This window comes from Strigops habroptila, chromosome 3 (assembly GCF_004027225.2).
Source record: "Strigops habroptila isolate Jane chromosome 3, bStrHab1.2.pri, whole genome shotgun sequence".
NCBI classification, from domain to species: domain Eukaryota; kingdom Metazoa; phylum Chordata; class Aves; order Psittaciformes; family Psittacidae; genus Strigops; species Strigops habroptila.
Window position 1 is genome coordinate 32953148 of NC_044279.2, and position 23119 is coordinate 32976266.

Consider the following 23119-nt stretch of genomic DNA (forward strand, 5'->3'; position numbering starts at 1 on the left):
AAACAGTAAAAGGAGGTGAGAATCAAAGGTCATCTTTTACATAGTCTTCCAGAGACTCAGCTTATGACATTTATAGGCATTGCAGAAGATTTTAAAACAGTGTTCTACTGGTTTTAAACTGGATAGCCTCTCCAAAGATCTCAGTTGTTCTCACAGGATTAGGCATCACAGAACGGTCTTGTGATCAGACATGAGCTAGAGGGTGCAATATTTTGTACGGATGAAGCAGGATCTCTCTTCTCTGATTCCTCTCTTGAATGTTGTCAGATTTCCCCACTTACCACCGACAGTGACTTGTAAAGTCCTTGGGAAGCATACTGCCACTCTTAAGTTCCTGGTCCTACCTGGTGACAACCTGATGGTTGCTGAAATCCCTACCAGGAGCCACGGCAATGATACCAAGCTCCAAGGACTGCTTGTAAAGGCTCTGCAAGAATCCATTTTCCATTACCTTTTTTGACATTAAGTAGGAGTTTTGATTTTTTTTTTATTTTTTTCCTTCTACTCTTTCTGGTAAAAACCCCATGCTAATTCTCTCCCCCATCACCTTTTAAGACTAACACAGGGCTATGCACCTTGAGGATGGTTATATCCAGAAGGTTTATACTATTTTAATAAATGGCTTAAAAGCCTGCTTAAAATTCTTTCCTCTGTTTAATCTGTAATTTTTCAAAACAATTTAAAAGGCCATAGGGATTTCATTGCTCATCTTGTCTTCTTAGGCTTAAGGCCCAGGCATTTTTTGATAGACTGCCTGTCTCACTGCAGATGTACTTTGAACCACAGTTTTATTTGGAGACGTGCTGCATACCTTCACCTTGGAATCTCCCAGTGTGCATCTGCAGCTGATGCCTCCCACTCCATCTTCTAAAACTTAGTTTTGCTGGTTTAGGGAAAATGTAAACAGTCTACAATTAGAAAGGTGTGTTTTTACCTGCCTCTCAGTTATGATCTCTGGCTGCTGCAGAGGTTTTAAGGGATTTCAAGACCAAACTCTCACGGGGGCTGCAATAAATTTGGAAGACATCCTTCAATGTACACATGTCTAGTAGCTGCACTGTCACCTGCTAATGTCAGGCTGGAGGACTTGCTCACACCACTAACACTAACATCTAGATAAAGCACATTTTTGTTAAGTACTTGAAAAAGATAACATTTCACAGCAGCCTGACATCAGGAGACACCTGTGCTGTTAGAAAGTTAAAAGTAGAGTTGCTTGAAGCTGCTCTTATTTAACTTGCCCTCTTAAACAGGCATGCCATAGATAGATAGTGACAAAAATAGCTGCAAAATAAGAAAATATTTGTATGGATTTGAAGCACCTCCAATCAAGTTTCACATTTGATGTGAAGAGATCTCAAAGAAAAGTGAGGTTGGTGAGCCACAGTGTTGGGTTTGGACACGGCCAGGATCATTTTCCAGCCATCCACATCTGCTTCTAGATGCTTTATTTCTGCAGAGCCCTTTGGTTCAAACCACATGCTGAGCGGTCTCAGCACGGGCTGCCAGCCTGTCCTCCGTGCTCATTTGTCGTTAGATAACAAGCCACTGCCCTCTCCTTCCCCTGCTCAGATCCTTGCTGCCCCATCTCCTTTTGGGCCAGGGATTCTCTGGGCAATTGCCATTGGTCTGACAGCTCAGTGCTGGACGGTGGGCTTGTGTCCTGCTGAGACATTCTGCAGAAGATCAGTAGCGGGAGACTGCTTTCTGCAGCCATTGCTGAACTTCCCAAAGGAAAAAGGCTTGTGTGAGAGGCAGCAAAGGCAGGATTTTGGACTGAAATGGCCTGCGCCATATTACCAGAGCACGTTAGTTAGGACAAGGTTAGGAGGTGTATAATCTGCTTGGATATTTATAGATATCAGATCAGGCATGTGTACTGTGAGCTGGTACACATCTGTGGATACCCTTAACAGATACTGCTAGTGCTGAGCCTCTCTCCAGGTGAGGCTACCTTGGGCATCAGAAAGGCTGTGACCTTGGAGTTATTGATCCCTGCTAGGAGAAAAAGAAAGCAAAATGATTTGAGAAGGGGGAAGGAAAGCATGGCTAGTGGCTGAATTCATGGTGCAGCAAATACTACAATGGCACAGCCATAGACAGCTTTGATTTCTACATATGAATCCCCCTGGAAAGTAAAGAAATAGATAAAAAAACAAACAAATAAATAAAAGTATGTTTGTGTATTTAACTCTTTTGGCGTGTTCGAGAAGGTATTAAACACCTAAAGCTCAGACTGGAACAAGCAGTGAATTATTAATACTCATAATTTCAAGCTGGTGGGTTTGATTAAAATGCTCACCCCATAACTGTACACTTCTGAATATCTCTTCAAATCTGCTCCTCATTACTGTTGAATATGCATGTAGCTGAGATCATAATTGTGCTGCAGCATTGTAAAACTCTTCAATTTGGGAGTCTTTGAAGTCTTGTACATTTCTATCTTCTGCAACAAAAAATTAATCAGAATGTAAAATTAACTTTTTTCCCAATCAAAATAGCCTATTCCAGCTGGCATGTTTTTAAACAAGAGTTGGAATAGGATAGCAAATGCTAGTGCTATTTGAAACTGCCCATATTTGCTTTTCTATTATGTGCTTGCAATAATTGAAATTAGGTAGAGGGTGAATACCAGCAGGTGTCCTAATTTCAATTCATTTTGTTTTAAATAAGCCAGAAATTAATGCTAAAAAATGTATATACATATGCTTCTGGGAAGATATTTGATATATTTAATACAACTGCTACCTTTCGAAAGTTGTGAAACTTATTCTTGGCTGCCAATTATGTCTATTTCAAGCATGTGAACAACATCAGAAAATAAAGTGAAAGTGTTTTGATAGAGCAAAATGTCCTTTGTATGTTAATGTGAATTCCAGAAGGCTTGTGCAGTTTGACTGTAACGCTTACTGGGCAACTGCTGTTGCTGAAATGGGCTGCAATAACAAGAGCTTAATAGTTAGCTTTGGTACTGGGAGACTTGCAGGAGCCAGGAACTTCCTGAGAACACAAGTCAAAGGGGCAACTTTTTAGATTTTTCTCCTAAATGTAGCTCTTTTGTACAATTGCAGAAGTTAAATAAGCATTAGATATTGTCATTACAGTCGCTGCAGTGAGACTTGAGGTGTGCAAGAGGCTCCACCTTGTGCTTTCCTGGACATTGAGGCCAGAGAGCAGAGGTGAAGGGTGGGTGGGTGGGGGGGGTGCATCCACAAAGAACTGAATAATGCAAAGATTGGATAACCTAGTGGGAGTCTACCTTGATACAATCCTGAGAGATGGGGCTGGGAAGGTGAAAGAAAGTATCAGTTATGTCAATATGGGATTTATCTAGACTCTTTCCAGGCTCTTGATTTTGGCTGTGCGTGACAAGGACGTGCAGCCCCTCCTGTCTCATGCTGTGATTTAGAACTGTATTCTTGCCTCTTGGTGGCTGTGAGGATTTTCACATAGGCAAGTTTTCCAGAAACTCATTTCTTAAAGTTTCCCTTTTTGTCTGTGTTTGAAAAAAATAAATCATTGTTGCTTGTCTTAAAATCCATTTGGATATTAAAACAGGCTGGATTTTTCCTTTTTCTGTCTCATCAAGTAGTTTGTGCTCTGCGAATGCAATTTCAGCTTAGCAGTGGATGCCTATGGCTTGAGGACAAGCTTGGCAACAGTATGGATGAACAGAACAGGGAAGAACTTCTCAGAATTGCCTGGTTTGGTTTGGTGTTTCAGAAATAAACCAAATATGCTACATAGGAAGATTCAAAAAAGAAGCCAAGGGCTTATGGGGAAACTGGTGGAGTCAACCTTTTTTCTCCCCTTGCCCACCAAACATTCTATAGTGTCCTGCTCAGATGCTTCCTGAGATGATGGTTTGCAACCCTCCTCTGAATTGGACCTGTTCCCCCCGTAAGCTTGTTCTACCTGCTGGGAAATAGGGAATTTGGAGGAAGGTCGTCTTCAGCTTCTGCAGTGACAGTGTGTTGTGTAGTGGCATGGAAAATACAGTAACTGAATAAAGGTTAATGTTTGTCAGCAATTAAAAAAAAATAATTAATTTCTTCTTCCATTCGCCTGTTCTCACTGTACCTCAGCTCCTGCCCGTCATGAGATAGGCTGTGGGTAGCTGCTGGGAAGAACAGTCCTGTTCCTGTGCTCCTACTGCCCTTCTCTACTGCAGGTTTTAGTAGCTGGAGATTTTTACCAGTAGCAGTATTTGGTGCAAAGACTACCGTACTGCACTTAATGGTGAAGAAGAGGAATTTGCTCTGTACTAATGTGTTTGTTCAAAGAAGGAAAGCCACAGAAGTGTCATAAAGGACCTTGTATCTCCAAAACCAGCTCTGAGGCACTTTGTGCCCACCATGGTGGTATAAATCCTTCAAAAAACTCAGCATGGGTTTCCAAATGCTGGGGTATAAAAGATGCCAGGGAGATAATCGCTCATGAAGGCTGATACCCATCACTGTCCAACAGCTGTGGAGAGGTAGCTAGTCCCTCCTGGGAGCATACGTGGACAGTTATGGGTTGCTGCCTATCATTAAAGAGCTTCTTCATAACAAAGAATGACTTATGTGTCTGAAGCACTCAGACATCTGAGACATTGAAACATATTTACATGCTGCCATCCTGTACTCAGCACCCACCTCATGCCCATGAGTAGATGAGACTTTGCACAACTCTATGAGACTTTGCTCTCTCAGACATCAAGCCACAGCTTGCCTACGACAGACCTCATGCCTCTGTCAGCCTCGTGAGCCTAAAAGAGCTTTTGCAGCCCTTTTCCCCTGCTCCTTCTGCAGGCTTGATCTTCATCCTTTGATGTCCGGATCTACAGCCTTACAAAAACAACAGTTTCACTGGGGTTGGGGCAGAGCGGTCACATCTTCCAGGCTGTAAATCTGACTATTGTGTTTGAGCATTGCCTATGATGCTTCTTATCGAGATCATTGTTCCACCCTTTCCTGTTTGGTTTCTTTCACAATTCCTTTTGAATGGGCTCCCTAGTAAAAAGCCCATCATAAACAAACACATTGAGCTTTGCACAATACGAAATAACATTGATTTCCCAGTTTTCCTCCCCTCCAGCATAAAAAATGTACCCCAAATATAAAATGAAAGAATGCCAGTGGGATGGAAAACATGTAAGAAAGTCATAGCCTCCAGCGGCAAACCACCGCTGGTGCAGCTGAGAACCCCCCATCCAGTTTTCAGCTTTCCCAGGGCTATTGTAAGAGGGATAAGGCAGTGGTGTGGGCCCAGAGAGCCCCCTCAGCAGCACCGGCTCAGCCCTCCAGCAATGTCCCATGTTGATTCAGTGTCCTCTAGTGGCAAACCTGAGGCAGAGGCACATAGCAGTGCAAAATAGGGGCCCTCTTCTGTCTAGCTTCAGGAGAAGCAGCAGAATGGGGCAGTGGAGTACATATCTTGGGGGAAAAAGGGCTATTGCATGTGTCCTCCAAGCCATGGTTGTAATGTGTAGCACTATATGTGTTAGCCAAGTCATAGTATCACTGCTGTTTGCTTCAGCCTTTGGTGTTAGACACGCTGAAGAGGCTTCTGGAAAGCTGTTATTGCAATACTTTAAGATATTCGTACAAATAAGCAAACTGTCCAGAATTTTTCAGGGGTGTTTGCAGTGAATTACTGAGATTCTTCCTTAAGAGTAACATTTACAGCTTTGCTTGCGTGATGGATACGGAAGCTAAGCTGCGGTGGTGAGACGGAGCCCTTTCCATCCCTGTGGCTGGCCGGGAGCCAGGTGCATCATGCAGCAGTGCTCAGTGCTCAGTGGGAGTAACTCACCGGCCCTAATATCCTTCCCCCATGAGCCCTGGGAATAGCACACTCATTCTGGATGTTTTCAGCATACTGGCACAAATTCTTCCTGTCACATTCAGTGGCCCTTGATTACTTAAAGTGTCATAACCAAACTGCGTTTAAAGTGCTTTCATTGATCGCCTTTTCTAAATTCCGTTGCAGTTTCTTGCTTTTTGTTCCCCCCCCACTTCTAATTCCCATTCTCCCAAATTCTTCCAAACTCTGATGTTGGATGCTGTTTCCTGACCTATGATTTAGTGATTTCAAATCCCTTCAGACTCTGGGTATGTTTTCTGTCTGGAGATGAACTCTGGCTAAGCTCATTTCCAGTGGTGACATGAAGGCATGACTTGTTATTTTGGCATTCTGCACAAAGTCGATAGAGAAATCAGAAGACCAAATGGATCTCTGCATTAGGCTGGCTTCCTGGAAAAGATGATGCACTTTTAGTTGTTATCAACACAAGCTCCCAATTAAAAATATGTCATAACACTAACATTGAGGAATAATGATTCAGCTTCTCAGATAATGGAGTGTTTATCCACACCAGAACGTTTCATTTTAGTGGCTGCGATCCCTCTCTCTCCCCACCCCCTCCCCCGAATATCTTTCTGTGTTGCAAAACCACATATCAAACCTTTGGCTGTAATCATTCTCACACAAATGTGAAATCAAGCACTATCTAGTGTTTTCCTTAAACAGATGTAGAAAAGCTTTTTCTTCCCCTACTTTTGCTGTCCCTGAAGAGGACAAGGAAAACTCTTAAAAATGTTTGAGGCTTTTCAGATGACACAGGTTGGCTGGCTTTATTCACTATACTGGGAGAAATCAAGACTGAAAAATGACTTTACTTCTACTTCTGCTTGCATAATGCTTTGCATCAGAAAACCTGGTTTTGAACATCTCCAACAGATTGTTTTTCTTTAACAATCCACACTTTTTGGAGTCCAGATCTTCCCCTTGCCTTGCTAAGTGTGGAGCAGCTACAAAGTTCACCGAGGATATCCTCCCTCTCTGGTGTCAGTGAAATTTCCTTCCAAAGTTCAGAAAACTTCAGAAAACAGGCTTAAGGACTTCAAAGTTAAAGGCTGTTCTGAGGATCCAGATAGAAGGGAAGCAGCAGCTGCTGTCTGCTGGGAGAAACCCAGACCTGGCTGTACACCCAGGTGAGTTAGGCACTGGCTGAGGACAGCAGATCCCTAGGATGGTAAAACACCTCTGGTCTTATCACCTGCTTGGACCAAACCACAATCCTAGGAAGCCAGGTTTGCTGCTTTCTGCCACTTAGGGATGCGTTGGGGCAGATGGTGAGCTCATGTCTGTCCACTGCCAGTGGCAGTAGTCACTCCACCACCACCTCATTGCAGCCGTCTGTAGAAGTGGACAGCCTGGCTCTTCTGACGTATGCCATTCCTTCCTCTTCCTCCCATGGCAGGAACCGCCATTTCCTAACCCCTCAAACACAGCATGGCAAAACCAAACTTTGCCCTTGTGGCTTAAAGCCTGGAAGTGGTTCAGATGCTGTCCACCATGTTACTCATGCTGTTGTGGTATGACAGCATGAGAAACCCCAGCCAGCAACTAAGTACCATGCAGCTGCTCAGCCCCTGTCTCTCCGGTGGGATGGGAAAATTGATTTTATCCCAGCCAAAACCAGGACACATGCTGAAGCAATGAGTGGAAAAGGCAGAACTCACAGTGGGAGAAGACAGTGAGGTTGTTTTAGGGCTCCGCTGGATGTTTTGTCTGATCAGAAGTATTTTGCCTCAGATGCTCCTAGTTCCTTCTGTGGAAGCCCAGGGGAGATGGGAGCAGCTGTCTTTGTGCTAACTGAGCTGGGCTGCTCCACAATGTCTGCAGAAATAATGTTCCTTGTAGCTCTTGGCAATGTTTTCTTTTTCCTACCATGTTTCTTAAACCTATCTGTAGCACCCTGCCCTTTTCCCTAACTGCTGTCTGGGCAAGAAGCAAGACATTTTGTGTCTGGCTGGAGATATGGCCAAATAACCAAAGAGGCCAGAGGCAATTTGCAACCTTTCCCCTGGCAAAGACTCTGATTTGGATGTCTTCTCTCTCTAGATGCTCATTTTTATGCAACTCTTAGAAACATTAGTTTCTTGAAGGCTGTGAGGTTCTGTCAGATTGCACCAAAACTGGCCAAAAAACGGTCCAGAAAACAGCAGAAATAGCTGACAGGAAAGGAGAGAAAGAGAAATTGCAGAATCTTCATTTCCATGGGAACCCAGGCTAACGTGGGTTAGTCCTATCAGTCCACTCTGAGCAGTGAAAATAGATAAAAGATAGTATGATTTATGGAACTGCAGGCTGTGACTTCCAGCATGTCTTTATGCCCTCAGGCTTCTCACCATCTGCTCCTCGTTACCGCCCACCTGACCCCTGCCCCTGTACCAGCAAAGCTCTCCCTGTGGCCTCTCAGGGGACCAGCCTGCAGAGCAGCAGTTCTCTGGCCAGCTCTCACTCTGTGTATGGCAGGACATGTCGAAGCTCAGCGGAGATGTGAAGAAATGTTGTATGCGACTGAAGGGTCTAAATCCTAATTTTATGTGCCTAAATCCTTTTATTGCTGGACCAGAAGACAAAAGCTCATGAGAAACTTTCCAATGGATCCTGGGTGAGAAGTTCTTACTGCACTGAGGCACCGTCCCGCAAATAGTAATGATGGGCCATAGTTTTCACTTGATGTGATCTTCTGCTTCAGACTATCTAAAAAGTTTATGTGTTTGTGTTCTAAATAGTTAATATGTAAGACAACCTAAATAATCCTTGCTTGTTTTATCCTTCCAACCACCTCTTTTTTTTCTAGAGGAGATGAACAACAATTCGATGCCCAGGAAGAAATGGGAAAATTCCACATTGTTCTGCTAGCATGGTGTCACCTTTTTTCTTAGAGAGACAAGGTGATGTAGTGATAGAGTATATGTTTCCCTCTGAATAGGGGTTTTGACAAAAGTCTCCACAAAGTAGATGACCTTTGAAGGTCCTTTCTATGATTCTGTGATTCTGTGATTCTATGAAATAGCTGTTCAGTAAACAAGTGGATAAAAGTCAGGCCCTGTTGTATAACTGATTAGAAAATAGGAGGAGCTGACTTGATAGCACATGGATCTGTCTTGATTGACATTTAAAAAAATTGTTTTCTTCTTAAGCTGGTGGAAGAGGGAATGAAGATCAGACACAAATCTTGCAGATAACCGTTCATCTGGGTTAATAAAAGTACTGTGTGACTCACTAGTCCAAACCAAGCTAAGCCACCTACCACAATGAAATAGTAGGATATTAAATACTGCAGATGCATGTGTGAAGAGTAATTTCAGTTGGAAATGATTTGTAGTCACTCAGGAAATCAAATGTCATTGTGGATAGGTCAGTGAAAACATCTGGTATGGAGGATCAAAGGCAAATGCTATTTTGGGTTGGAGTGGAGTGGTATCGAAAGTAATATGGTAACATAATGTTTCAATCAATAGTGTTTGGTAGGTTGTGTCCAGATTCAAACATAGAGGTGGAGCCAAAGAAACACATTGGAAAGGACTAGATTTTCAGAGGTGGTGGTGTTGAAGAGTGAGGTGGACACTGTGCAATGAGGCAGCCAGGGTCTCCTCCTCCTGATACTGCTTTTGGATTGTGGGACACCAGTGTCAAGGTAGTCAAGGCACCATTTACTTATTTGCCATAATGCGGGCATCCTTGTAATTGCTTGCTTATGGCAGTGGTAGACACTCTAGCACTAGAAATCTTTACCTCAGAGCTTGACTTTTTTTTCCCCACAAGAATTCAGAGAGCCTTCTGGTCTGTGCTCTCAGGAGGTGAGGAGAGATAGCAGTCCTTAGCCTTAAAATATATCAGTTAGGATGGAATAAGATGGGAAAGAGAACTTGAATCACAGTTTACAGATGACCTGAAAGTTCTAGAAACAAAACTGAAGTAGAGGAAGAAGCATGTAGATTAATTTCTTAATGAGGAAGACTAGTGTGCTGTAACAGACCCAGCAGAATACCTGTGTCCCTAGTTCATCCACACTTATGTAGCCAGATTATCCAGGTTTAAAATCCCCAAATCTTTTTTTTTTTTCTTCATCAAATCCCTTTTGTTGATGTCTGAAAACTTTTCCTTGTCCTAGGAAGAAATACTTCCTGTTGTCAAAACAACACCTATTTTTTTTCCCCCTTTGACCAGTCTGTAAAGAATAAAAAGCAGCTGAAATATTGCACTTGTTTTTTTCCAGACTTCTGGTTCTGACACAATTTTACCCATGGGGGCTCAGCGCATGAACTAGAATAGAAAATATTTTGATAAATTAGTGGTCTTAGCAGGGGCTGATGAATTTTGTCATGAGGTGGTGGAGAAACGCAAGACCTAAGACCTAAGAGGGATGTGGGTTACTGTGGAGAACGGGAGAATTCCAAATTAAATCAATTAGGAAATGTCAGTATTAAACTTCATCTGATGGATTTCAAGACAAGTAAAATGTTCTGTGTCTAGTGAGGCAAAATCAAATGCAGAATTGCCAATAAGGTGCAAGTGTTTATGCAGCAGCAAAGCAAAAAAGGGCATCTGGGGGTTATAATGGAGCACAAACCAAATAACATCAGCCATATGCAGACATAAAGTAGGAAGCATGGGGAGGCATTCTCCTTCCTCTCTGCATGTAGTAAACTAACTTAAGCACTGAGACAGACTGCTTACCTGTTCTCCCATTCCATGGACTTGCTGTATAAAGCTTATTCTGCAATTTTAAGGCTGCACATGTGATTCTGAAGTATATGAACAGGAGCTGGAATAGAAAATGCAGACGAACTAGATGGTGATCAGAGGTCGGCAAAAGAGGAAATCCTGAAGGTTTAGAAAACAGACCCTGTGAAAAAGGCTGAGGACAATATGTGTATCTTTGGGTTGAATGTTCTGTTTAAGACAACTGATAGGCAAAAAAGTAACATGGAAAGTGGTAATTTTAATGAGCTACACTGAATATTTAGTGGGGGTAGCACATGCCTCAGAATTCCTTGTTGCAAAACCTGCTTCATGATTGATGTTGAGTGGCTATGTAAGGTATGTGTTTCAGAAAGGCACACCACCTTGAAATAAAATCTTGAAAGCAGGTCAGCTCTGCTGCTGTTGATGATATGACCCTATCTTTGCTCTCAGAGAACTGATCTGGGACTCTATTGCCTCCGATTGTGTTTTTTGGGGGCATAAACCATGGCCAAACCAGGCAGACCAGTCATAGGTGGTACCGTGGAGAGGATGCACAACTTTTTTCCAGTCATCCTGGGGATGGGTCAGTCCAAGTGTCTGAGGAACGTGACTGAACAAGTTCAATATGGGGTTAACAGTCACCAAATCAAAAAAACCAAAACCCCATGTGTTGCAATGGTTGAATTTACATTACCTACAGTGAGCAAAGCCAGTGTGAGACCAATGCCACAAATGCAGTGGGCTGTTATCAGGCATTTTAAAAGCAGTTGCTGCTGCGCTCAGGATTATCGCATAAAGCTGGTTGAAATTTCCCCCCATTCTGCAAATGCCTGTTTATACATGGGGAATGACAGACCTCTGTATTCAGCAGCAAGGCATACAGCTCTGAAGAATCAAATGTGAAAGTCTGCAGATTATGCTTTTCACTTAGTTTTTTCAAATTCGGTCCCTATTTCATGAATGAAGGGTGTTGAGCTAGCAATAACCAGGCTACTTGTAAGGACAGCCCTCATCTGGGAACCTCTCCTTCTCTGCTCCAGTTTCTTGGCTTAAAGGACCAGCGAGTCACCTTTCGGCTGGGTGAAGTATCAGTGATCTTGGGTTTAGGGCTACAGACTGAACTTGAGCCTTGAGGTGCAGATAAAGTCATCAGTGTAGTACTTAGCCTAGTGGAGTCCAAGCTAACTGGAGCCTTTTAGCACAACAGCAGTACAAATGTTAACAATAAATCAGTGAATGGCTGAGACATTTGCCCTAAAAGGAAATCTCTCCAGTTCCATTCTTCCCAGCTATGTTGTTTCTGGGAGGTTGGTGTGCTGGTTCCCTCCAAAAAAAAAAGGCCCTTTTTTGCTGCTCGATACAAGATGCCAAGTCTTGAGATCTCACTGCTCTGAATAATTAAGAACACAAAGTCCTTTCCTACAATGTGACTTAGGCCTTGTGATCTGCTATGGTCTTCTCAATTCTGATTCTGACTTTAAATGTCCAGATTTTGAATTCTGTATGGGACTGAATAAGTAGTTACTCATACATGCAACCTGATTTCGTTGAATGGAGCTAGACGAGCATGACTGCTTAGCTGCCGGCATAAAGAGCTCATGACCTGCCCGAAGTGATGATGTGGTCATATTTAGCAACAGTGTATTTTCCTTCCTTTTTGGACTTGGGGCAATTATGTTCCTGGACGCAGGAAAGAAACACAGTATCTGAGGTCCCTTGTGAAACAGAAGAACTGACTAGCTGAACAAAAACAGGGGGAAGAGTCCTCAGCTGAGCATGTCAAACCCATGAATCAAGCTGTGTTATTATCTTTCGGGTTTTTTTTAGCCTGCTTGCTAACCTGGTGATTCAAGCGGATCTTAGGAGGCAGAGGAGGGCAGTCTGACCTCTTTTAGCCTCCGGGGGATGCCACAGCACTTTTTTCCAAAGCAGCAGGTGTTAATTCCAGAGCCCTGGCAAAATGTGAGCCCTGGATTAGAGCCGCCATCCTTGAGCGGTAACTACTACTGAATTGGTAGAAGCTTTCCTTCAGTAAGAGCTGGATGCATGCTAAAGGAGGTCTCAGAATCTGACCATGGAGATTTTACCTATAATTCTTTCTGATTTCAGTTGAAAAGTCTGTGTTTGTGGCTGTTTTCCTGTCTGTAGTTTTGTTGTTGTGTAGTTCTGTGCTTCAGCCCATTTACTAGAGCTGAAATGCCTCATCTGTTACCTCATAAGTTAAAGAGGTGTTAGATATTGATACTTCATCAGTTAAAGAGGACACTTTAACATCAGTTAAATTCAGGACACTTTGGATTTCATATGAAGATATATTTGTGGATGTTAAGCCTGTTGATCAGACTTACTTTTGTGGGCCTAATTTGACAACAGAAGTAAGTTACGAATGATCAGAAGGTATGTAATTATTGTGCAGAACCCCATGAGAGACTGGGAGACAATCTGACAGAGACAAAACTGGGAACAGAGGTATCTGGGAATTACTTGGTATAAATTTCCCCTATTATCAAATTTCCCTGTGGCCTCCACAACCAGTAGAAATCCATCTATCTATAGAAAAGCTTATGGACAGCTGCCAGTAGATGATGCCTGGAAATTAGGAATGGGACAGCTGGAGCTTGACCTTGCTTTGCATGATCCTGATTTATAAAAAAAGCTGGAAATCTCAGGGCTCCCATGACTCCACTGGGAGTCACCCTTTCCAGCCCTGTGGAACAGCCTTCTCAACAAGATCTATAAGCCACAAGTGAATTTTTCCATGTCCCCTGGAACCTTTCCCTGGCTAGCCATTGATTCACACCCCCAATGGGAGTTTCAAAGATGTTCTTTGGCAGTAGTTGATTTTTTTTCCCCAAAATTCTCACGGAGGCCTGGAATAAGCCGTGTAATTGCAGCTTGAGAAAATCTACCTAATAACCATGCAGCAGATTCAGAAAATGACACGCACAGTGAGGCTTAAAACATCTCAGTGTATAGGCTGATTGGCTTGAGGATTTTCAGAGGTTCATTGATAATTAAGATAATAAGCATGTCACGGTGGCTAAAACTTGAAGGAAAAAGGCTGAGTTACATAGGAGCTCCCCAATGCTTTAATCCAGGGTTAAGAACCAAACAAAAACGTTCTAACTCCCTTGTCTTCTTCTTCGTCCCCTGGTGCTGTGGTCTATCTTCTCAACCTAGCAAAAGTAGCTCAGAAAAATTCAACTCTTCACATGAATTTCTAGAATTCCTGGGTCTTCCAGTAGAGGGAAGTATTGTTTCATTTCCTTTATCTTTGAAAGGTTTTGCCAAGGAAATAAGGCAAAGATACAAAGAAACGATCAATATTATATAGATAAGGAGACTGAAACAGTCATTTAGACCTTAGTCCTGCAGGTACGTGTATGCCACACCTTCTTGCAGGAGCAGACACTCAAAATAAGTGAATCATAAAAGCTTTAGGATCAGGCCCTCATTATTTAATACGCATGTGAAGGACAAAGAAATGGTACCAATCAAAAGTCCTGCAATGGAAGCTAAAAGTGCAAATTAAAGTTTCGTTCGTGTTATTATAGGTGCTTTGCTAGGTGACAGCCAGTAGCCTAAGCTTTTGCTTGTTTCCTTACTGCTATTATATCCCATCAGCTTTCTGTTATCCGAAGGAAGTGGGACTGGAAGACCTGAATAATACAAGTACTGTGGTTTCCCAGGGTGGTTCCACATTAAGCTAGCTTGAATTTCTGTATCACACTGCCAGGCACACCCGTTCAGGGAGGGCTATCAAGCTCACATGTGCTGTCATGTGGTTGCTGGAAGCCAGCTCTGATGGGATCAGAGGCATTGGTCCTGAGCTTGTGGAGCACGAGCAAGAAGGAGCTGGGTGTGGAGGTATGGAGCAAGCTCAGGTTTACCAGTTCCTGGTGCTGTGCTCCAGGGCTGCAGATGTGCCCCTTCCAGCTAGCTCAGTGGGAGCAGTGCTGTGCCTGACCCAAACGAACCTGATTTAGGTACCACTTCAACACTAAAAATCTTAGGGCCAGAGTATAAACTCAGAGAGTGGCCCTTAATTGTTCATACACTCCTTGGTATGATTTTCCCATGTGCCAGTTAGCTCTCCTGCAGATGAAGGTGGATGAGGACAGTTTGGAGAGCATGGGCTGGAGGCAGCACGGACACGGCCATTTTACTGAAGGATATAAGCAAATATGCATGGACAATAGGTATGTGATATTGCTCAGACACATTTTCTGTGCTAGTGTAGCCATAGCCACACTGCCCTGAGTAGAGACAGCTGTGGTATTTCTGTGCTGGGAGGCGTTATCTGCAGAGGAGATAACTTGCTGGCTGGTAACAGAAAGCAGACTAAACAAAAGGTGCTGCTGAAGGTAAGCCTGGTCGCAGAGCCACTCTGCTCCACAGGATGACTGCACTTTATGTGGCTTGACTTTTCAGGCACTGGCATTGGTGTGAGCCCCAGCAGCACGGGCTGCAGCACTGGCCTGGTGTCCTGGTATGCATTGAGGAGGTGAACTGCTCAGGGATCACTTCTTCTGTGGCCTCGTTTGCATGGCTGTTAGCATCCCCTCTGAACTTACCCTGGGATGCAGCTAATGGAAGGTCTCAGTGGTGCCTGTGTGAATCCTCTCTCCTGTGGGACAAATGAGATGATCCTGCTTTGGTTTTGAATAAGTTCTCCCGGTATTATGATTACTGTAATGAGCTTAGCCTTGATACCTTAGCAATTCAGTGCCATTTACAATGCTTTCTTCCCCATCCAATTCAATGCTGCCATTTTCCCAGTGAAAGCAAAGACAGGATTTTAGTGCCCTTGAGCGTGATTGCTTCATGCTCTATTATCTTTCTTGCTACTCAAGGCAGTAGTAATGAAAACTATAATGATAGAAATCTTGAGCTTATGGACCATCACATCTATGGATTTTTTTCTACCTATAAATCCCACCTAAAGTTTTGTGTTGGTTTTCTTTTCTTCTTTTTTCTTTTCTTGAAAACAGTCAGACAAAAGTTGTTTTCTCCCTTGAGCCAAGATACACGCACCTGCTCCCTCCCAGTGCAGTGGTATATTACCCTGGGGACTGGCCTGGCATTTCCTCAGTTATAATGGAGAAACCTCTTTTTTTTTCCTTCTAGCATCTATTGTGGTAAATTTGCCATTTTAAAGTCAGCTTTTTGTCTGCCACCCCACCTCTGCTGACTGCCTCATGCCTCAGGAATTATTGGAAATTATCCTGGATGCAACAGCTCATGACGTTTTCCTCAAAATGTGAGTCAAAGGGTTGGACAGACAGCACCTGCTGCTCTTTGCAATGTGGCACAGGGCAGCAGCGACTGTGTATGATCCTTCACCATACCAGGCTATTATTCCATCAGTTTAAAAGTGACACTTTAAGGGACAGGAGTGGGTATGGCAAAAATTAGTCATCAGTTTGTTTGTGGTGATTGTGAACATTATGTCATGGTCTGCAGGAACTCAAGAACTTCTTACACTCTTTACGCAGGCACAGTCTGTTGTGAGCAAACAGGGAACAGAAAATAATATGAAGATTATTCCAAAATGCTTATTTCTCTTGTGCACATTGTGTGTTACTGAGTGCAGAGCTGTTTGATATTGCCAGAAATGTCAAAGAGAAATTTTCTTTCCTCATACAGAGAATCAAATCATAGAATCATCACAGGTGGAAAGGACCTTAAAGGTCATCTAGTTCCAATCCCCTGCCATGGACAGGGACATCTTCCACTTGTCCAGGTTGTTCAAAGCCCTGTCCAACCCGGCCTTGAACACTGCCAGGAATGGGGCAGCCACAACTTCTCTGGTTAACCTGTGCCAGTGTCTCACCACCCTCACAGTAAAGAATTTCTTCCTAATATCTGATCTAGATCTCCCCTCTGTAAGTTTAAAGCCATTTGCCCTTGTCATCTCCCTACATGCCTTTGTAAAAAGTCCCTCTTGAGATTTCTTATAGCCCCCTTTAGGTATCAGAAGGCTGCTAGAAAGTCTCCTGGAGCCTTCTCCAGGCTGAACAACCGCAACTCTCTCAGCTTGTCTTCATAGGAGAGGTGCTTCAGCCCTCTGAGCATCTTCGTGGCCCTCTTCTGGACTCACTCCAACAGGTCCACAAAGCTGTTTTCTTGGTTACAATAGACAGATTAGCTCAGAGAACATGAATCAGACAATTTTTTTAGCATTGACTTTACTCATAACCTGAAAATTAAAGGGTAGCAGGCAGATGCCTTCCATGCCCCTGCATATGAAGTGGCTAGCTTCTCTTTTCTCCCTTCCTGTGAAAGATTTAATGTCTGACCATTAGCAATTTATACTTTTTTGCTAATGCTGACAACTCCTGTCTGAGGTATGTGGCTGGATGCTTCCTCCAGACAGAAGTGCCAGTGGGATTGTCCACAGGCACTGGTCAGGGCAAATGCCTGGCTGTCCCTGATGCCTTCGGCTAAAGGCTATTGCTGAGGCTAACGGTTCATGTGGATGCATGCCAGTGAGCAGTGCCAATTAAGAAAGGGCATTTAACACACAAAAAAGATCTAATCAGTGCCTAATAAACAAAGACATTTTGCCTTGTGTCAACAATACCTTGTGCACATGGCTACAACTTCCTCTAACCCTGTGACCTCTATTATATGTAGCTTTGTCCAACAACATTTAAAATAGCTACCCACCTAGGCTGATTGCCTTAACAATGACATTGTTCCAGGCTGAGGCTTGTCAGTGCAATGAGAGACACTGAAAAAGGAAATGTAAAATACAATTCTTTAAACAGCATAAATCTCAGGACTGGATTCATGACCTTTCTGCTGACGGGTTGCACCCCTGCCTTCCTTCTGCCTATCCTTTAATAAGGATATAACTATGGACAGATATGACAGAGGGCAGCTGCCAAACACTCTTTCTGAAGATGAGACAAAATTTCAGCAGCTACTACTACTACTAGTATTACTACTACTACTTTACATTCTTGGTTTCTGATTGGGATTTTACCCTGGGGTTAAAATCTATTTGAACTTTGGATGTAACTGAGCAGGATGCTTTCAAAGAACATATTGATATTATCAGTAGATCAGGGGAAATTGAATCCAAATGTATCATTTGACATTCATCTCAAGCCTCTGTGTGCAGGATGAATGTAAATATAAGGTGATTTTGGCTCAGAAGTTAGAAATATTGCACATTTTGTTCAGTATGTCAGGTGCTTGGCAGATCATGTTTTATGCTCCTGATTTCAAAGAATATCAGAGAACAATGATACCCCAGAAAATAAGCCCAAAGCATTACGCTGTAACTGATATCTTATACAAGAGGGACAGATGTGATGGAATAAAGCATATGCTTAGAGTTAACCTGTATTAGTGCTGGCATGATCTTCCTCCGTTGAAAGATAATAAAACAGAAGAAGGGAAATTATTTCAGGAACATGTTTACTATGTTTCTTCTTGTGTTTTGATTGCCACTTGTCTTTGGGTGCATGTGAATATCTCTGTTTGCTTTTATTGGAGTAACGTCATGCCAGGTGGTACTAGATATATGGCATATCAAGTCTACATACCTTAGCAGAGATGATCTAAATCTTCAGGGCAAGCAGTTAACTTCATATTTACTGACTCCTGTGAATTGCCATAGGAAGACCTGCAAAAATTGAAAATGTTTGTTTTTTAGTTAGTTCTGTATGGTTTTAGTGAGGTGCTGGATTTCTCAGAAACTATTTCGTATCACTTTTTTCAGCCCCAAGAGATCATTAATTCATGCAATATATGGTGCATTGGCCATCTCCATCTCATGGGATTGAGCCTGGCCTCCTCTGGTGAGCTGAAATTTTCATGAAGTCTTGAATGAGTCCCTCGGGCCTTGGACCTTTGTACAAACATATATTAGTGTGAGTGTTGCTATAGTGATGTGTGTTTGTGTGTTGTCCATCACAGATTGCATGTCTCCCCAAAGTGGCAGCAATCATTCTGGTGAATTCATGTGTACATCAGTGCTCTCCAGGTCATCTGGTTGCACGAGAATTGTCAAGAGGAGTGGAGTATTTTCATGTTCAGGAATCAGGAGCGCACGGGTGATATTTAAGCAGATGTTGGACAAAGTTCGTATTTTCCTGGTTCCCAATCTTCTGCACTCCAACTGAAAGAGAGAGGTTTTCATAGCTCCCATCCAAGTGAAGGTTGGATGGAACCTGTCATTCTGGTGAACATTTGTCCCTTGTCTTCTGTTCACCCTTTCAACATGGCTATATACCCATGTGAATGTACTGGTAAATTTATGAGAGCGAATAAAAGAATTTTTCTTCATTGTTTCTTAAAGGGACAGATATAACTGTGATTTTTTAATCCCTGGTGATTTTTACAATAGGTGCTAAAGTACAATGTTTGGATAGCTATAGTAACCTGTAATGTGGACACTGGCAAGTATCAGAGGGTGAAGGTAGACAGAATATAAGAATCGGAGAGGATTACGGAGCAATTTCTAGTGCTCAGATGAAATCTCAGAACATGGAAACTGGGAGCACAAACACCACAGTTGGTCTTCACATGGTTAATGTTGTATTGCAGAAGCTAAAAGTGCCTGTCTCTACTCTCCTCCCCACTCACTAATGTTTAATAACTTTGAAGTTCTCTCAATTTCACTGTCCTTTACTGTTTTTCTTGCTAACTAGGTTTGCAGGAAAGCTAGTTTTAGCTGTTGGGAGGAGAATCTGGACTACAGTAAGCAATTTCTAGTTGGAGCTCCCAGAGAATGTAAGCTGTTTGTGGGAGCTGGAGCATGTAGCACAGCCTTCTGTGACAGGTAGAGTGGACTTGGGGAATCAGGGTGACCTGTCATTCATTTCAAATTCTTGCTTGTGCATCTCCTTGGTTTTTGTGTGCAAAAGGGCAAAAAAGTTGACTTTCTTACTGGTTACCTATTAAAGAAGAGACAATGCTGTGTCTGGCTCTCCTCTCCTGGGATTCACATTTTATTGCTAGTACCCATACACTGATTGCTAGTACCCATACACTGCTTAGTTCATATTACTCACTGATTGTGGTGGGTAAGAACTGAGAGTGAAACTGACAAAATCTCCTTTGGCATCGAAGCAATCCAGTTTGACTGTAAGAGACTTATTCTCATTCTAGTAGTTTGCTTCCTGGTGTTTACCATGATAACCAATCAAAATATTCTATCAGGCTGTACTAAGTATTGTAAAAAACTTTATCACACATGTGTGCAGCTGTGAGGTCTTTCTCTGATTTGGCATTGAATCTGGAAGATGCTGGCTAAGGACAACCCATACTATTCTATGATTCTATGATTCTATGATTGGCACTTAGTTGACTTCAGTGTTTTAGCAAAACTTCCCTTCTACTGAGTAAGTAACCTGGCCCTCATGGTAGCTTCTGTGCTTCAAAGTAGCTGGAGCACAGATTGAGCTATTACTAACTGCACACTCCCAACTTCTGAAGTTAATGATGTGATCCCTTTTCTGCTGGTGAAACAGTGTCTGTGGGAGGGAAATGGTTTTCATCCCATCCAGAGGATGCTGGTGATACCCTCCTTTTTTTTTTTAACAGAAATATTGAACTTGCCCCTGTCTGTCTTTTGTACCTGAAGCCAGGTAAAATATTCCCATTTAACCAAAATGGCTGTTCAAGGCTCTGACAGTGTGTGTGAGTATATAAAAGGAAATGAGTTACCCCTGACTAGGTTGTCTGACTCACACACCATGAATGATGTTAGACTCAATGCAATTTGATGTATTTCACATAGTACTATTAGATCTTGGTCATTGGAGACAATTTCAGGGCAACTTGCTTTCTGAGTAATCTTGTCTTTGATTTCCCAATAGCTTCTAGGAGCATAGTTGCTTTAATTGCATCCTGTTGCTTTAGCTGCACATTGTGTGGATGTGTGCACAGCTCTTCATGGGTGAGGTTAGTAGCAGTATTCAGTGTCTTGCAGACTCTTAATGAGCAATATAAGGAACCACATTCCCTGCAGCAGCCTAGGGTTTGACATAAGATTTCCTGGAGAAAATAATGGGGAATATAATTTTCTGTTTAGCCTGTATCTGCCCAGTTACTCACAGGTGTAAAAGCAGGGGTGATTCAGATGTTTATTTTCTTTGAGGCTGTATAAAAAAGTCTGAATGGCATTTTGCAGGAGGTTTATAAAATGAACTGTGGAGTGCAAAAGTATTCATAAGAGCAAAATGGTGTATTAAGGCAGCCCAGGGCCCATCAGAAGATTTATACCACCAGTTCACTGCAGGTTCCAGGTATATATAACTTATATCATTCTGCAGCTGAAGGAGGGAAACAGGTGGCCCCTAGCCCTTGCAACAGGGTTCCTATTGCTGTCCACTAGTGATATATTAGGCTGAAGTGCCTCTGAATGGTGAGGAGGTGTTGTTACAAGCCAAGGAGAGATTACCAAGTGACCTGAAGGAAACGGTAAGTAAGGTGGTGTACATGAAAAGCTGTCTGCCTCAGCAGCTGCTTTTCCTGGGGAGGTTCAGAAATGTTTTGTGCTAAGCCCTCTAAGTTTGCTCAGGATGGACCAAATTAACTGTGGGGATTCAAAGGAGAAGTGTCAGTCTTAGCGTGAGCACTAAGCTATAGTAACTCATGTGCATGAAGCTGTTTGTTGGATTAGTCTGACCATGTCAGTCTAGGAACTGGGTCAATGGATTGAGCTGCTTGTGTAAAAACTAACCCCAGCAATCCTGGAAAGAAAGGGTGGGAAAGGCAGAAGTTTCACCTCGGGCAGAGAGCGAAAAGGAGGCTGATGCTGATGGCATGCAGCATCGCTTCCTGCCATCAGCAAGCGGCCCCCCTGAGAGGAGGTATAGACTCTCCTTTTGGGAGTAATCAGCTAGGTAATATGTGTAGGCAATCTGTTACTGAGGACAGGGTGACTTTCCCAAGCCTAAGATAAATGTGGCAGGAGAGGCGCATGGTGCATGTAAAGATAGATAAATGCCATGAACACTTTCCATTTGGGCATATGGAACTTGAAACATCCACTTCAAAGTGTCCTGGAGAGCTGTGGGCAAGTGAGCATCCTTTTATGTTTAGTGTTGCTTCTGCTGGGTGATAAACACCTTCTATTTCATTGCTAGTAACAGGACAAGGTCTCCATCTCATTTTATGTAGCAAAATTAGGACAGTGTATTGATTTCCAAAGCTATTTATCATTATATTGGATCTAGAATTTGGCTCACCAGGTAGAGAGGGGGACCTGGGCTCCACATGGCATAGCTCCTTTCAGTGTTACACTCTGTTGATGAAGGTGGCAGCTCTGCAGAGCTGTGAATGCCCCTCACCACTTCGATGCCAGTACTGAGGTGTCAGCAGTGTCTCCTGTGTAGATGGGAACAGCAGCTCTTTGCAGGCTTTAGTGGTTGTGAGACCAGTTAGCACAGCGTTTGTTTGTTTGGTTGGTTTTTTCCCCCTGGACTGTACCAAATGTCTGAAATGAGCAGCTGGAGCCAATGTTGTTGCCTCCAAACACTAACCCAAGACTGTTATCTAATCTAAGCATGAAATAGGAGGTTACTGGAGATCCCTTCCAGCTTCGTATCTCCTGTGCTTTTATGAGTCTATCACCCTGGTTCAGCACAACCTTTTAAGGGATGACTTAATTAACTAAAAATATTTTTCATGTGTCTTTTTTTTTAAAGGATGCTACTAGATAGCAAAATATACCATGTAATTATTGTCAGCATTGCCACCGCAGCTCTGAGGCCAAGCTCCATGGGAGGAAACTGCAACCCCGGCCTCACGGGGAGCCCCCAGGAGTCAGTGAGCTGGCTCCTGGTCTCCCTCCTGGGGTATTCATCTGCCAGAGGAGGTGGAGGCTAGGAGCTGTAAGACCCTGGGACTCCCCAGCACCTTGCCAGGCAGCTTAGTGGAAAACCAGGCAAGTTTCCATGTGGGTCTGCCTGGGCTCTGCCAGAATGTTGTTGCAATAGCACATTTTCAGTAAAACTTCCACTGAATTTTAAAGTCAAAGGAATGGAAATTTTCCACCTATAGCACCAATAGATCTCTTAGTAAGTAATTGCTGACTAGCTCTCATGACTATTATGTCAGCCACTGAGAACTAGCCAAGCATACTAGGGTTTACTGAAAATTAACGCCAGAGCCAGCTGCTTTGTGGCTTATCTAGGCCTGCTGCCCTTCCCTCAAATAGATGTTGTTTAACATCACCTTTGATTATTTATGGACTAGGGAGGACTTTGCTCTCTAATAAGTGTCCCTTTGCTCTCTAGTAAATGTCCCTTGTTCTGCCTCTTTCCAAATGCAGAGCTGAAATATTCATTCACTACTTCTAGGTTGTTTTTTTTTCATAGCTTTCTTTTTTTGCTCTTGAAGACATACCTTTTCCTTTTCTTTAATTGCCCTTTTTCACTTGCCACAATTTTAATAATTTGATTAAAAGAACCTCCTACCACATGAAATTTATAGCTCAAGAACCATCAAGACAGAGCAAAGGAGATGCTGCAGGGAATTGGGGATACCTCACCAGAAAGGAAGGAGAAAATCAGGTAGCATGTTTGTGTCGCAGGTGTTGAGAGAGCGTCTGGGTCTGCAGTGCCTCCCTCATTAG